The following is a 17,524-nucleotide window of genomic DNA, read 5'->3' as shown; positions in this document are numbered from 1 at the left end:
GCTGGGTATTTTGAGGGAAGGGTGCTAAGGATAAGGAGAAAATGAGGAAGGCCTAAGAGAAGGTTTATGCATGTGGTGAGAGAGGACATGCAGGTGATGGGAGTAACAGAACAAGATGCAGAGGACAGAAAGATATGGAAGAAGATGATCCCTGTGGCAACCCCTAACTGGAGCAGCTGAAAGAAGAAGAAGAAGAAGCTATTCCCGGTTTTAGGTTCATAACAGCAGAAGGCCGCCTCACCACTTCTTTTAAGTTTAGCTCTTGGAATTCTAAGCAGACCGTCATTTGAGGATCTAAGGTTAAGATATGGAGTGTAAGGTGACAGGCATTCTGAGATATAGGATGGAGCAGATTATTGAAGGCTTTATAAACCATCAGTAGTATTTTAAAGTTTAATTCTAAATGACACAGGTAACCAGTGTAGTGACGCCAAGACTGGGGTGATGTGCTTGGATTTTCTTTTCCTAGGTAAGATTCTAGCAGCTCCATTCTGCACTCGTTACAATCGATTGATGTATTTTTTGGGTGGTCTTGAGAGGAGTGCATTTCAGTAATCTAGTCGACTGAAAACAAAAGCGTGAACTCATTTCTCAGCATCTTGCAAAGTTATAAGGGGTCTAATTTTTGCTATATTTCTTAAGTAAAAAAAAGTTGTCCATGTAATCTGTTTAATGTTTGATTTCAAATTGACGTCAGAGTCGTTCCAATTATTCACTCAGACTATTCTGAAGTGGCCTTCTAGAAGCCCTGATTTGAATCCTAGCAAACATCTATGGAAAGAATTGAAACATGCAATCTGAAGAAGACCCCCTTCAAACCTGACAAAGCTGGCGATTGGGTAGAATGACCTGTGGACAGGCACAGAAGTCTCAAGGAGAGCTCCAGGAATCACTTTTGGGCAGTTGTTGCAAACTCTAAAGGTTGTGCAACAAAGTATGAGGTTAAGGGTCCCATCATTTTTGTCCATGTCACTTTTATTTGTGCTACTATTTGAAATATTCTGTTGAATCAAAACTCTAAAGCAAAGTCACATTTTGGTTAAATACACAAGAAACAATGATGGGTGCCAATGACTGCTGTCACTTTTAAGATATTTCAGAGACGATTGTGAGTTCTTCTTTTTTCATGGAGGGGCACTAACAAATGTTTCCATTGTTTCCCACCAGTATGTATATTTTCTTGTCTGCCCAAGTGTGCTCCCAAATACAGCTGACCTCTGATTGATTTGAGGGCTCCAATTGCAGTGATCTGCGAGGCAAAGCTTGACTTTATGTGACTGGCTTTTCCTTGTAAAATTATGTTCAAACAGTTTTCACTCCTTCATCTGTCCGAGACCAGCTAATTAAAATTCTTGCCTGTTTAGAAAATGAAGATTGAAGGGTTTAGCAGCATTGGCAGGAGACCATACAGACCACTAATTGGTCATAGCTGTGCCAGTCTAACCCTATGTACTGGAACATTGTGCCAGCAGAGCCTTGGGGCAGAGGGCAATGCAAGGCCGGTGGAGCGGTACCAAGCAAGGCTTAAGATGTTTGCAGGGAACATTTAGTGAGATATGCTACTCCTGCTGGGGGAATTGCCAGTTGTTTCTGACTTGGACCTCACCTGGCTCGCATATCAATGGCCAAGCAGTGAACGCATGGCTCCAGGTGTGGTCTCACTAAAGAATTTTCTACAGCTGTAAAACACTAATAATCATTTTCAGCTTCCTCTTGCTTTTTTGACAGCCGTCACCTTCTAGTCAGGGTGGTGCCATTATAGAAAGCATCCACAGACCTGTCTGTCAACTACAGGCAGCGCTTAACATTCCTATCATTGTACATTGACAAGTGGACTGGTTGCACCCAGACATCGGACCGGCAGTAAACAGAAGCTTCACATGTACTGTGTGTGAAAAGCAAACACACATGGCTTTTTGGATTATCTGGAGTGTGGGCAAGAATTTCCATCAGCTTGACTGCTTTATGTCTGGAGTTCACGTACAGATTGAATCGTGTAGCCCAAGAGGGTTATGCTCTAGTCAACGCTGCTGCCTCAAAGCACCCAGGATTTCAATTCAAATGTCAGCGCAGAGACCATCTGTGTGGAGTCTGCACAGTCTTCCTTTCTCCACATGGAGTTCCTCCAGTTACTCAATTCACTTCCAAAACATATGCATGCTACATTGATTGGTGACTTTAAATTTGTTCGAGTGCGTTGCTGTTGTTATTATTATTAACTGCTTATTGGGGGTGGGCATGCATAACTGTATCCGGAAAGGCATTAAGGGGTTGAAGTTTGGCATCTTACTGTGGTATTATAAATGTCCACCTTAATAAAACGACATGTGTCTGTGTGTTTGTGTATCTGCGTTTCTGTCCAGTTTCTACGTCTCTGTTATCCAACAGATGGTGCATCACAAACATTAGCACAGCTTTCACGAATCCTATACCCAATGGCATATAACGGAGGCACCATCTGTTCGAATAACAGATGTAATGCATTTTATTACTACAAATGTCTGTGAGATGCCATCTGTTGAAATGGCAAATGCAATGCATTTTATTACTTCAACTGTAGCAAGTCACATTCCAATAGATGGTGCACTGCAAATGTTAATGCTGAAGACACTGGAGTCTGTGTTGATTACTCAGATTTCAACCTGTCTTTGATGGGTAACTATAAGTTAGGCTGAGAATATAAGAACATAAGAAAGTTAACAAATGAGAGAAGACCATTCACTTCTAAAACATGTGCAAATCAGGAGATTAGCGACTTTACTAATTGTCAGAGTGTGTTGTTGTTATTATTATTACTGGTTATTTGGAGTGTGTATACATAACTGTATCTGGAAATGCATCAGGGGCTCAAGTATTAGCTGAATGCTGAAATTGTCCAGTTTGGTATTATAAATAGCCACCCTAATAAAAGGACATCTGTCTGTGTTTGTGTAGCTGTGTGTCTGTCCAGTTTCTATGTCTCTGTTATCCAACAGATGGCGCATCACAAACATTATCACTGCTTTTAAGTATCCCATACCAAATGGCATACTGTATAATGGAAGCACCATCTGTTGGAATAAGCAAGCACTGGTGAATTCAGCAACGCAAAAAGACCAGGACGTCCACAGAAGACAACAGTGGTGGATGATCGCAGAATCATTTCCATGGTGAAGAGAAACTCCTTCACAACAGCCAACCAAGTGAACAACACACTCCAGGGGGTCGGCGTATCGATATCCAAGTCTACCATAAAGAGAAGACTGCATGAAAGTAAATACAGAGGGTGCACTGCACTGGACTTTGCTAAAGAACATCTAAAAAAGCCAGCACAGTTCTGGAAAAACATTCTTTGGACAGATGAAACCAAGATCAACCTCTACCAGAATGATGGCAAGAAAAAAGTATGAAGAAGGCGTGGAAGAGCTCATTATCCAAAGCATACCACATCATCTGTAAAACACGGTGGAGGCAGTGTGATGGCTTGGGCGTGCATGGCTGCCAGTGGCACTGGGACACTAGTGTTTACTGATGATGTGACACAGGACAGAAGCAGCCGAATGAATTCTGAGGTGTTCAGAGACATACTGTCTGCTCAAATCCAGCTAAATACAGCAGTCAAATTGATTGGGCGGCATTTCATGATACAGATGGACAATGACCCAAAACATACAGCCAAAGCAACCCAGGAGTTTATTAAAGCTAAGAAGTGGAAAATTCTTGAATGGCCAAGTCAGTCACCTGATCTTAACCCAACTGAGCAGGCATTTCACTTGTTGAAGACTAAACTTCAGACAGAAAGGCCCACAAACAAACAGCAACTGAAAGCCGCTGCAGTAAAGGCCTGGCAGAGCATTAAAAAGGAGGAAACCCAACATCTGGTGATGTCCAGGAGTTCAAGACTTCAGGCTGTCATTGCCAGCAAAGGGTTTTCAACCAAGTATTAGAAATGAACATTTTATTTCCAGTTATTTAATTTGTCCAATTACTTTTGAGCCCCCGAAATGAAGGGATTGTGTTAATAAAATGCTTTAGTTGCCTCACATTTTTATGCAATCGTTTTGTTCACCCCACTGAATTAAAGCTGAAAGTCTGCACTTCAACTGCATCAGAGTTGTTTCATTTAAAATTCATTGTGGTAATGTACAGAACCAAAATGAGAAAAAGTTGTCTCTGTCCAAATATTTATGGACCTAACTGTATGTAGCCCGCAGTCTTATATAGCACCTTTTATAGTGAAAGCCAATATGAGGCAAAATGTATTTACATACCACGTTTCATACATTTGTTTCAATTCAAACTACTTTATACAAAAAATTACAACATCAATTGCCACTAATCTACATAAAAATAAGATCTGATACTTGTAAAATGCTACTAAAATAATACAAATAATATTAGTCAATCAGTCATTTTCTAACCCGCTTAGTCCTTAGCAGGGTCATGGGACGGGCCGGAGCCTATCCCACTTAGCACAGGACACAAGGCAGGAACAAAACCTTGACAAGTGCCAGTCCATTGTAGGGCGAACACACACACACACACACACACACACCCTAACCACACACCAGGGCTGGTTTAGAAGCACCAGTCCACCTAATGTCTGTGAACTGTGAGAGGAAGCCAGAGCACCCGGGGGGAGCTCATGCAGACACAGGGAGAACATGCAAACTCCAGTAAATAATCAATTAGAATAAATAATTAAGTAATTCATCAAATTAGAAAAAATAGAATAAAGTCATTTCAGATTTTTCCTACAAATGACGAGGGAATAGTTTATTTATTTGAGCAGGAGCTGTGGCCAAATAGCAATGGAGGAGAGGACAACAGCAGCCATACCCCCTGAAGCTATGCATGTTTAGGCCCAGCCAGTACTTGGATGGGAGACCATCTAGGAAAAACTTGGGTTGCTGTAGAAAGAGGTGCCAGCAGGGGGCGCTTACTCTCTGGTCTAATTGTGAATCCCAATGCCCCAGTGCAATGACAGGGACATCATTCTGTAAAACTAGCACTGACCTTCAGATGAGAAGTAACACTGAGGTCCTGACTCTCTGTGGTCATAAAGATCCCTGGGTATCCTTCCTAAAGAGTATGGTGTGTCCCAATGACCAGGCTAAATTGCCTATCACAACCTTGTCATTCTGGACCGCTAATCACCCCCAGTCTCTCTCACTTCATCACCAAACAGCTCATGTGTGGTGAGCATACTGGCACATAAATGGCTGCCGTCGCATCATGCTGGTGGATGCTGCACATTTGTGATGGTTGAAATGGCTCCCCACACACTGAAGCAATCTGAGTAGTGAGAAAAGTGCTATATAAATATAAAGAATTATTATTATTATTACTTATGCCATAAATTGTGTTTTATATTAGTAATTAATGGAGATCACTTTACAGAGATCGGTGTTGATGTTGACATTAAAGAGTTTAGTAAAGAAGAAGGAGATAAAATGGCACAGTGCAGATGTGGAAAGTGAACGGAGAAAAGGAGAGACCTAAGCACACCGACTCAAGGCTGTCATGGCCGCCATCTACTAATTACGGACTCACCACAAGCTGACCCTTCCACATGCAGGTGCATTTATACTGCAATGAACTGAAAACCCAGACGGGTGAAAGCCATTGAACTAATTCTGGAACTCCTAAAGCCAGTGGGCTACCCCGGTGTTGAAAGGGGTTTCATATTAAAGGGGGTGAATACTTACGTTGTATTTTTGTAATTTCCCTGCTTGGAGTTTGCCTGTTCTCTCCGTGTCTGCGTGGGTTTCCTCCCACAGTCCAAAGACGTGCAGGTTAGATGCATTGGCGATTCTAAATTGTCCCTAATGTGTGCTTGGTGTGTGTGTGTGTGCCCTGTGGTGGGCTGGCACCCTGCCCAGGGTTTGTTTCCTGCCTTGCGCCCTGTGTTGGCTGGGATTGGCTCCAGCAGACCCCTGTGACCCTGTAGTTAGGATATAGTGGGTTGGATAATGGATGGATGGATTTTTGTAATTAATTTAGACCACTTTGCAGACATCTGTTTTCACTTTGACATTAAAAAAGAATTTTTCTATTGATCAATGTCAGAATCGTCACATTAACTCCATTGTGTGTCAAAGTTGGAGAATGATAAAATGTGAAAACCTCCAAGAAGATGAATACTTTTTATCAGTAGTGTAGCTGCCAGTGGTAGGAGCAGAGGCTCAGTGGTCAAAGTATGAATCAATGAGAGCAGCGACGTTTAAAACCAGTTCAGTCCCTCAGCCACAAGGCAATCCCACCTGACAGACTTGAATCACAAATAGGAGACCTCATCCTTCTACTGTTATGTGGGGACAATTGCTGCCGCCAAACTGACACTCCGGGTTGATGAGTGATATGGAAAAATGTGGTAAATACGATACGGCAAATGGCTCCAGTTACCTTAGGTCGGCCTTGACCATTAGATTGGCCACCACTGTTGCCTTATGATGTGACTCTGACGCTTTTTGAGGCTAATTGTTCCTTTGTTTAACTGCTGTCATTTATTTTGGTCAAGTGTTGTGTATTGTAGAAAAAGTTTAGATATACAGTGCTCTCCATAATGTTTGGAACAGACACATTTTTCCTTCCCCCTCAGTTTTAAATTACAAATGAAATAATTCAGACGTGACTAAAGTGCACAATGCAGACTTTCATTTAAGGGGATTTAATTTAATATTGTTTTTTTATCAGTATGCTGCTGCTGGAGTATGTGAATTTCCCCTTGGGATTAATAAAGTATCTATCTATCTATCTATCTATCTATCTATCTATCTATCTATGTGCAGACATTTCAGTCACACACTTGTTCACAAGACCCCTCATTAGGGCACTATAATGTTTGAGGCAATTGGGGTCACAAGTGTTCTACCATTAGGTGTCTGTAGTTGGCATTGCTCAACATGACGACAAGAGCTGTGCCAAAAAAGTCAAAGCCATTATGAGGCTGAAAATCAAAAAATAAAACCATTCGAGACATCAGTAAAACCTTAATCAACTGTCTGGAATATCATTAAGATGAATGAACGCACTGGTGGGCTCAGTAATCGCAAAGGGACTGGTAGGCCATGGAAGACCACCACTGCCGATGACAGAAAAATCTTCACTATGGTAAAGAGAAAGCCCTAAACGCCTGTCTGACAGATCTAGAAGCAGTCTTCAGGGGGCTGATGTAGACATGTCAGAGACGACTATCAGCAGAAGACTTCATGAACAGAAGTACAGAGGACACACTGCAAGATTCAAACCACTAATGAGACACAAAAATGACAGTTTGTGATAAAGGACTTCAAAGAGCCTGTAGAATTCTGGAAAAAGGTCTTGCGGACAGACGAGACAAAGATGAACCTGATCAGAGTGATGGCGAGAGCCAAGTGTGGAGACCACAAGGAACTGCCCGAGATCCAAAGCAGACCACCTCACCTGTTAAACATGGCGGTGCTAGGGGTGTTATGGCTTGGGCATGTATGGCTGCCACAGGTCCTGGCACATTTCTCTTCATTGATGATGGAACTACTGATGGCACAATGAATTCTGAGGTGTAGAGAAACATCTGATCTACTCAAGTTTCAGTCGATGCCTCCAAACTCAGCAGACGGCACTTCATCTTACAACAAGATAATGAGCCAAACAGACTGCTGAGGTGACTCAGGAGTTTATCAAAGCTAAAAAATGGAAAATTCTTGAATGGCCAAGATGGTCACCCGATTTAAGCCCAACTGAGCAGGCCTTCCATATGCTGAAGAGGAAACCTAAGGGGACAAGCCTGTAATAAATGTATGAGTTTAATATGTCACTGTGCTCTGTGCAAATATATTTTATAAATCTGCCTTTTTCTACTCACATGCACAGTTGACACAGAGCCAGATTTAGCACAGGGGTTCCCCATATAAGAACTGCTAGGAAGCATTTTAAGACAAGACAGCTAGGGACAACTGCGAAATGTGCAGTCACACTGAGGTCCATTGTATACTACTTTCTGTGTGTCAAACTCAGCATGAAATTGTCTCCTCTTTGCCTTGTTTGGAATGGCATGATTCACCGAAGTGGGGGCCTGCACATGAAGAAAGAGTATAAAGCCTTGGAACATTGCCCGGCACACCTTTGAAGCTGATGGACGGATGGGAGATAACGTTATCCGATCCGGAAAATCCTTCCAGCGCAGCGACGAAAATGGCAGACTCTACACATCGAGCCCCCACTCCGGAACTGGGTTATTGCCATTGGCTTCCTTTGTCTGTTATGCAGCATAAGCCATCATTAAAGAAAGCTAAGTTACTTATAATAATAATAATAATGCATTTTATTTATAGGGGCACTTTACATTAGCAGTAAATCTCAAAGTGCAACATTAAAAGATTAAACAAAGGCAAAGCAAGATAAAAACAGAGATAAAACAACAATAATTAGTAGCATTCTTGTTAATATGCTTTCCTAAATAGAAAAGTCTTTAGCTGTTTTTTAAAACAGCCCACAATCTACTGTGTTCTCAGGCTCTCTGGTAGGAGCCACTGCAAAGGCTCAGTCACCCATTGTATGAAGTTTGGTCACAGGGGGGCAAAGGTGGTAGGTATTTGTAAAACGGAGGTTTCTTGTAGTGGATTGTAATATAAGGAGTTCCTTAAGATATTGTGGAGCATTTCCATGGATACACTGGTGAGTAAACAAACAGAGTTTGTATCCAATATGGAGATGGATAGGGAGCCAATGAAGTGACCGAAGGATTGGTGAGATATGTTCATATTTCCGCACTCTTATCACCCTTCTCCTATGTGATTTCTTACCGCCGTATCACTATGGGAGGGATATCGCCTTGTTATAATATATCTATATAGATTTGGGTTATGTAACACACCGCAATTACAAAAGAACTCATTCCAACAAGGGAGCTAGCGGCCCTTGCAGGATACAAAGCCCTCCAAAATAAGCAGGAGCTGAAGATGACATGGTAGAGCATCACCAGAGAAGTCCCTCAGCACCTGCTGATGTCTGTGAATCGCAGACGCCAAGCAGTCATTGCATGTGTGGAATATGCGACAAAGAAATAAATATGACAACTGCTGTGTCCAAACATTATGGTGCCCTGAAATGGGGGGACAATATAGAAAAAGTGTTGTCATTGCTACATGGTGTGACCAAAATGTCTGCAAATACTCTTAAATGAAAGTCTGCAATGTGCACTTTAATCAGGTCTGAATTGTTTTATTTGTAATATTAATAATATGTGTGCTGGGGAGGCAGCATTAAGAAGGAAACCTCACGCCTGGACAAAACTGGTGAGGAAGGCAGGCTCTATTGTAGGCACAGAGCTGGACAGTTTGACATCTGTGGTGGAGCGACGGGCGCTGAGCAGACTCCTGTCAATCATGGAGAATCCACTGCATCCACTGAACAGGATCATCTCCAGACAGAGGAGCAGCTTCAGCGACAGACTGCTGTCACCGTCCTGCTCCACTGACAGACTGAGGAGATCGTTCCTCCCCCAAACAATGCGACTCTTCAATTCCACCCGGGGGGGTAAACGTTAACATTATACAAAGTTATTGTCTGTTTTTACCTGCATTTTTATTACTCTTTAATATTGTTTTTATCAGTATGCTGCTGCTGGAGTATGTGAATTTCCCCTTGGGATTAATAAAGTATCTATCTATCTATCTATCTATTACACTGTGGAGCAGCGAGATAAATCAAGGAAACATGTGTCTTTGCCCCAAACGTTATGGAGGGCACTGTATCAGTCACTTTGGCTGGCTTCCTGTACTTTGTAAATGCAAATAACTGACAAATGATGGAACAGTAAGAACACCTCCAGGAATATTTCATCTCAAAGGGCTCTTATTGTACGTCAAACTTTGTGCTCACAAATTAAAGTTTTAAGGGCAATTGGAATGTAAAGGGAAGCGGCTTTTCTTCAAAGTATGTAGCACTGAGATAAACCTCGAGCCTCTAGGCTGCCTGTGCACGCATTGGCATCTTGACTTGTTTCATTTTTCTCAAGCCATTTTATTTAATGATCTAATTATTTGGGTGTATTTTAATAGACTGCATGAAGGGAAGGTGGTGTCCTTTCTGTCTTTGATGAAGGAAGGATTATGCAGAATGGAACTTTAGATGCACAAGGTGGCCGGTTTAATCCCCATCTGTCACTCACAATGCGAGTCTTGCCAAATTTTTGCAGACGGCAAGAACTTTACGGAGAACAATTTAAAGGGGACACAGATTTAGGAGGATTTGGATGTTATACCACAGTGTACCCTTTTGTCTCGTCCACCTCCAGCCATGAAGATCCTGACCCTGAGCACAACCAATAAACACGCCTCCATTCCCGCTGCCACCCTCACCGCCATCGATGCCTCCACATTTTCAGGTTGTGAGTATTTATTAGCCACCAGAAGGGAGCTGGTCCACTCTCTGGACTGGGCACACAAGGTGAAATCAGTCTGAAGTAAAGATGGAATCAGAAGATGGGACTGTGATTTTAATATCAAGCCAAGGTCAAAACAGGGAGGGCAGGAATCACCAAAGGCCGGGATGAGAGACAAAATTGAAGATCAAAAAATGCAGTAAGAGAGTCAGTAACCAGAATAATACACTTTCACTAATCCAAAATGCAAGATGTTAATCATACTCAAAAGACAGAGAAGAATTCGTATCCAGAGATATCATTAATAATAATATAAGTAATGCACTCAGGCGGAAGGTTGCCGGTTCGAATCCCGTAAAATGCCAAAAGGGACTCTGCTCTGTTGGGCCCTTGAGCAAGGCCCTTCACCTGCAATTGCTAAGCTCTTTGAGTAGTGAGAAAAGCGCTATACAGGGGGTCCTCAGGTTACGACACAGTTCCGTTCCTACAACAGTGATGTAACCCGAATTTTGGGGTAAGTCGAAACACAACCTAGCCTAAGTCACTTACCTATTCTAACACATTTGCAAAATCAGAATCTAGAACACAGGTGTCGAGCTCTGGTCCTGGAGGGCCGCAGTGGCTGCAGGTTTTCATTCTAACCATCTTCTTCATTAGTGACCAGTTTTTTGCTGCTAATTAACTTCTTTTGCCTTAATTTGAATTAACTTTACTCAGCCCCTTTGTTGTTTCTTTTTCCTTAATTTGCAGCAAAACATGAGAAACAAAATGAGCTGCCCACACGACCAGCTATCCACAATATCTGAAAATAAAGAAAGGTGAAGGTCTGAGTAAGACTGATCTCTCAGATCACCAAAACATTTTGACGGTGTTCTTAGAAAAAACAGAAAATCAACAATTTTGGAAATGTCTGCTGTGGTAGAATGAGAGCAGCAACAAGCCGTGGAATTAAAGAACGAGTTTAATTAACAGCAAGAATCAGCTTCTCATTAAGAAACTGGTTGGAGTGAAATTGGTTGGAGTTTGAAGACCCAATTTAGCTGGTCATCTGTTGGCTCTTTTCACATCTCATTTCTGTTTGGCTGTCATTTAATGAAGAAATGAATCAAGTCAGAGCACTAAATCCTTAAAAGCAGGGCTATTAAAACAAAGGGCAAATGAGTTAATTAGCAGTGAAAACTGGTCACTGATTAGGAAAAGGGATAGAATGAAAACCTGCAGCCACTGCGGCCCACCAGGCCTGGAGTTCGACACCCCTAATCTAGAACATAAAAACACAACTAAGCCACAGAAAAAGAAAAAGGACATAAATATACTGTACTGTACACTGTACTGTAGTAACAGAAAAAATGAGTGTAAGAAAAATCCTTACCTTTATTCCTTTTCACGTCTCAATTTTTTTATGTTTTTATGGGAGTGAGCGTTGTAAACTCAAAATGTCATATGTCGAGACATTGTAACTTATTTAGCAGCGCAAAATAAATTTTAAAGACTCACAAAAAAACACAAGAGTGCATTTAAAATGACTTGCCCAGACTTTAATTCTCAGCCTGTATTTATAGGGGTGAGAGCCCCTTAACAGTGATGGACAGGTGGCTCCTCCTCTTGGGGATCCACCCTCAAAATTCAAAGAAGAAAAGAAAACAGCAGAACACATATAAACGTATACTTTAGATACTATATAATAACTAAATAGGATAAAACTAAGAGATAAGACAAATAATATAAAAATAATAAATGAGCATGACAATTTAAAAAAATGAAATAAAAAATGAATAACAAAAAGAAGCAATTGAAACCTGAGCCGGGTGGGGGGGAGAACCCTGGCTTGACCCAAACAATAGTCAAAGGTTTTATGGTTCTTAGCCTTAGTATGGCACTTTTGTGTATTGTGGGACATTTAAGAGGATTTTTTTTAAAACTTTTACACTGTGGACCCTTTAGGCCTGTGTAGGCCAAATTCAGACATTAGAGTTCTGGGGGCAGTCTGCCAGTCTGCCTGGAGTAGGCCTTATTTTGGAATTTTTACTTGTTTACAGCAAATACAATTACAAAATGGCACAAAATAATAAATAGGGTCCAATAAATTCAAAGATTCTTAACAAAAAGCCTCAAAGAGACACGCTAATCTAAGCCAAATCTGTAAAATACAAATCAAAAAAGGAGTCAGGAACACAGCCATGTAATGCTACAGCTGTGGTAATGCGTCTGGCACGCAGCACCAATTCAAAGAAAAAAGTTTCAGGCCACTGTAAAACGATTTGCAATGAGTAAAATAAAGGCGCTTACCTTTTTAAACATTCAAAGTGCAAGAGTGCTCCTCCACATACATCTTGATTCTGTCCCAGCAGGACCGCGCTGTGAGATGCCGGAGGCTATAATACACAGGTTCAGGAAAACACTGATGGACTTCATGTAAGCCCGGTCAAAACACTAGCATCTTTGTAGCAACCTGCTGCTGCAGAACAACAAGCATAGAGCGTTAGCTTAATATAAGTTGTGCATTGTTTTAGTGAAGGGAATCCTGAGTTAAGACAAAAGTGTAATTTACTAAAGTAACTTTCGAGGAAGCGTCAGAATGTGTGCGTAGATCACTTCATGGTTTTACTCGTGTTCACTCACACATGCAAGGCCACCATATAATTTAATTATTTAGAGTCCTTGCAGAGGTGTGACATAGACAAGTGGAATGCAATTATAGACATGTAGTGTCATGAAGCAGGATTGGATGACAGTAAAGCACCCCAGTATGAAAGACACTTGCCTCCAGGGGTCGTCTTTCTGTCTTTAAACCGAATCGGGAGCAAGGCAGTAACATTGGAGCGCAATAGTTGCTAATGGCTTGTGCCTATTTTTGTATATATTGTTTCTTTTTGCTTTGTTATAGATATCCCTTAGCAGTAATGAAGGTATGATTGAAGGTATTTGTATTAACTGGGGTTTGGTGCACTTTTGGTTCCTTTTTTTTGTATATACAGTACACTTGATTCTTTCTGTAAATATTTTTTGTGGGTTAATTTTGGGGCTGTGAATTGTTTTACGCTTTAAGGAACAACATCCTGAACAGAATATTAATAGAGGAAGACTGCCTTTCCTAGTGTATATACATTTCTCCTTTTAACGTGGGGACATTATATTTCACAGTAATTACTGTAATCATGGTAATTACCATTGTTTGTTTTATTTATTTATTTTGTTTATTTCTCTTTAATTAATAATTAATAATTATTAATTTACTGCGGTGGGCTGGCGCCCCACTCTGGGTTTGTTTCCTGCCTTGCGCCCTGTGTTGGCTGGGATTGGCTCCAGCAGACCCCTGTGACCCTGTAGTTAGGATATAGTGGGTTGGATAATGGATGGATGGCTGGATTATTAATTTATGTATTTAAATTTAATTGTTTATTTTATTATTATTTTAATTATTTATTTTCAATTATTTATTCTAAATTATTAGTTTATTTTTTTCATTTTTTTTTCATTTTTGTGTGTCGTTGCCTTTGGACTATGTTACAGGACACTGTTTTACCCCTGCACCTGTAAATAAATTGCACCTTTGTGTTGAAACCCAATATTTTTTATTTGTGGCTCTCTGTTTTAAATCTCTCCTGTTGGTCCTGTCCACTCTTGGATTACAGTGACACCCAGTGTGTAGTTTGGTCTCCACATTCCCATTCCCAGTGCATGGGGTTTCACGTACAACTGTGGCAATTAAGGGTCTTAAATAGTCCTCTCAGGTAACTGCAGCTCTAATGATTGCAGGCCCTTGAGAAGTCCAAGTCATTCCAAAGATCCAGAAACAGAAATCAGTTGGGGTTAAGGAATGTAAACTAGACAAAGGAAAGAGAGGGAAAGGGAACATAACAAAAGCAGAGAAAGTCACTGTTTGAACACTTCCTGGCCTGGCCTGTGCTCCCTCCAAGGCTACTCATTCCTGGTTCTTATAAGACTTCCTATGGCCTGTTGCTAGACTGAACTTGTTTTGGGTCCCTGCTTATTATGTTAATCTTTATAGCAGCCACCCCAGTCCCTTCCCAGGAATGATAATTATGGGTCTGTGATGGTATTGGCTTTTGGTATTATTCAACCGCTCCTTCCCAGTTTGCTTTGATGCCTCAGGCTTCTCAAGCAACTCTACTTGATGGTTAGCTCTGCCAGCTTTTAATTCTTTGTTGTTCTGATTTTCTGTATTTCCCTTATTTGTTTTTTATTATTTTGTATGCCAGTGTTCACATTGTTCAAGAATTTTGTTGTTTTGGATCCTCGCTTTGTGTTTTTAAGGCTTTGGAGACTTTGAATGTTTCTTTTGTAATATCAGCTTCCATAGTTATCTGTCTTGTATATTATCTTTTCTTTTGAGTCTTTTTATGAGATTTCCTTTTGATCATGTTTAAGGTATTTAACATTTGTGTTTTGTTCAAATTTAATGCTTTAACTCATTATCCAATGTAAAAAAAATCGCATATGCAATTCCACACGCAAATGTCAGGATTTATAAAAGAAAACTTGACAGGAGAACTTGCTTATATTTACGGCACCTGTGACCCATGTGCATGCAACATTGTGAAGAATCTGGGAAATTACGACACCCTTGATCAAGTAGGGAAATGCAAGCAAACCAACATGCATAAAAGTTCCTATTACGAGCCATTATTAGAATGTGAGTTGACATGACACACATATTAAATCTGAAAAGTGATGAATATGACGCACTGACTGTATTTTAGCTTTGTCAGTGTCAAGTATTGACTGATGCTTGATGTGTGGAAGAAATGAATTTAAATTATTTTTAGCACAAAGCTGCAACAAAACAAGAAGTGAAAAAAGTGAAGGGGCTTGAATACTTTCTTAAGGGACTATATAGGAACAAAGGAACAACAAGGTACAGACAGATATGAAAGGCACACTATCAGGTCCATGATATTTACAGCAAAGATATCAGCCTTGCAAAGCTGGTAGACAGATTAGGTAATAATAATAAGAAGAGGAAGAAGAGGAATACATTTTATTTATGCAGCATCTTTCCCATACTCAAAGCACTTCACAGAAATTCACAAATATAACATAAATAATATCCAAATAAAACACTAAATACGAATAAATATGGGATATACAAAGCATTAAAATAGAATAAAAGACAATAAGCCAGAATAAAATACAAAATAATACAAGAAAACACTGAACAAATCACATAAGCATTTGGACAGAGAAGTTAAACTGAAAAAAGAATGAAAATGTCAGGGCAAAGTTAAATGCCTTCCTGCACATGTTATGAGTCAGCCGGTCTAATTAATTTAGGGAGGTCGTTCCAAAGTCTGTGTGCTATACAACTGAAGGCCCTGTCACCCATCCAGCACAGTTTAATTTGGGGATTGCCAAAATCGGTGGACGTTGTAGAAATATCTCAATGATGAGCAATAGAATGGGATACACCTCAGTTGAATTCCAGATGTCACAGTACTGGGTCTGAATACTTGCGTCAGCAGTGGGATAGTCCAGTTTCTCGTTTATAATAAATCTGCAAAAATCTCTAAAGTCCTGATTTTTATTTTGTTTTTCTGGGTTATTGAGTGTTGCTTTTTGTGTGGGAAAAATGAATTTGAATGACTTTAGCACAAGACAGCAACATAACAAAATGTGAAAAAAATGAAGGGGTCTGAATACTTTCTAAAGGCACTGTATATGAAAGGAGGAGTGATACAGTGTTATAGAAATATATGAAAGGCCCCCTATCTGATACATTATATATACAACTAAAAAATAAGCTTTGAAAACCTAGTAGACAGATTAAAAGTAGACAGGAACCACATATATGTGGTGGCACTGGAAGTAGTCCTTGCATCAGAGAGTCTGAGTCAGGAGGCAGCAGGCAACAATCTTGGAGGATGGAAGGAGGAAGAAACAACAGCATTTCGTATTTTCATTATTGCTCCTTGCACGGGTGATTGTTAAAAGGTATCTTGGATAAATAAATATACTTTATTTAAATCCAGAATCATGTTGGGCATTACTGTGTCTGAGGTTTGGGGCTCAGTGGTGTCCATTGGAGGTTACAACTGTTAATTGAATAAATAAAAAACCAATGTCAAGGTGTAATTAAGGTTCGAAAGGAGGAGTGATTCAGTGTTATGGAGAGATATGAAAGGCCCCCTATCTGATATGTTATATATACAACAATGAAATGAGCTTTGTAAACCTAGTAGACAGACTCAAAGTACTATAGAAAGGAACCATATATATTTATATACAATCCAATGTCTGTCTGCCTATCTGTATGTATGTCTGTCCACTTTTCACGAGAGAACTACTTAACGGATTTAGATCAGGTTTTTTTTACATAATTTGCTTGACCACTGATTTTGTGACTTCTTTCATGGCGCCAAGTATCATAGCTCACTTGCGGTACAGAGGCTGCGAGCCGAGGACAGGGGGAAAGGGCCTTCTTCACTCACGCGCCAGCCTCTGTTCGAGTCATTCTACCTCTCGCCACGTGTTGGAGTGCACTTTGCCTCTGTTTAGCTACCGATACCTGTTTGTTCAACAGACATTATCATCTACAGATTGTTAAGGAGTAACGTTTGACGTTTTTAAGAGAGAGATCAGAGCTATGTGTGTTTTAGAGGGTAGTTGCTGATTGCCAGAGATATCACAGCCAGGTGCTTTTGTCCCCACGTGGGGGAATGCTCTCCTGTCAGAGCTGAACACGATCAGATACAGTGGCAACATTTGACGTCAGAATGTACCTACCTTCTGCTTGGCCAGAATTACATTTTGTATTGTTTTTTAATAAATCATAATAATAATAATAATAATAATAATAATAATGGTGAGGTGTTCCGGGCATGTCTAACTGGTAGGACACCCCGGGGAAGACCCAGGACACGCTGGAGGGACTATGTCTCTCGGCTGGCCTGGGAACACCTCAGAATTTCACCCAGAAGAGCTAGTAGAAGTGGCCAGGGAGCGGGAAGTCTGGGCATCTCTACTCAAGCTGCTGCCACGGTGACCTGATCTCGGATAAGTGGAAGAGAATGGATGGATGGATGAATGGATGGATATTGATTTTTAAAGTTTGTCCTGTTTCACTACTATGTGAGTAAAGCCGGGGGGTACAGCTAGTATATATATATATATATATATTATATATATACAGTATATATATATTATATATTCTTCCATAAA

At 40.5% G+C, this 17,524-nt stretch overlaps 1 protein-coding gene across 1 annotated transcript in view; it reads left to right on the top strand.

Annotated features, from left to right (window-relative positions):
* Positions 1-17,524, top strand: part of nrtn (neurturin) — a 266,528-nt gene that overhangs the window by 179,776 nt on the left and 69,228 nt on the right. The window lies entirely within an intron of this gene.

The sequence above is a fragment of the Erpetoichthys calabaricus genome, chromosome 12 (genome assembly GCF_900747795.2).
Source record: "Erpetoichthys calabaricus chromosome 12, fErpCal1.3, whole genome shotgun sequence".
NCBI lineage: Eukaryota > Metazoa > Chordata > Cladistia > Polypteriformes > Polypteridae > Erpetoichthys > Erpetoichthys calabaricus.
This window is presented reverse-complemented; position numbering and strand designations above follow the sequence as displayed.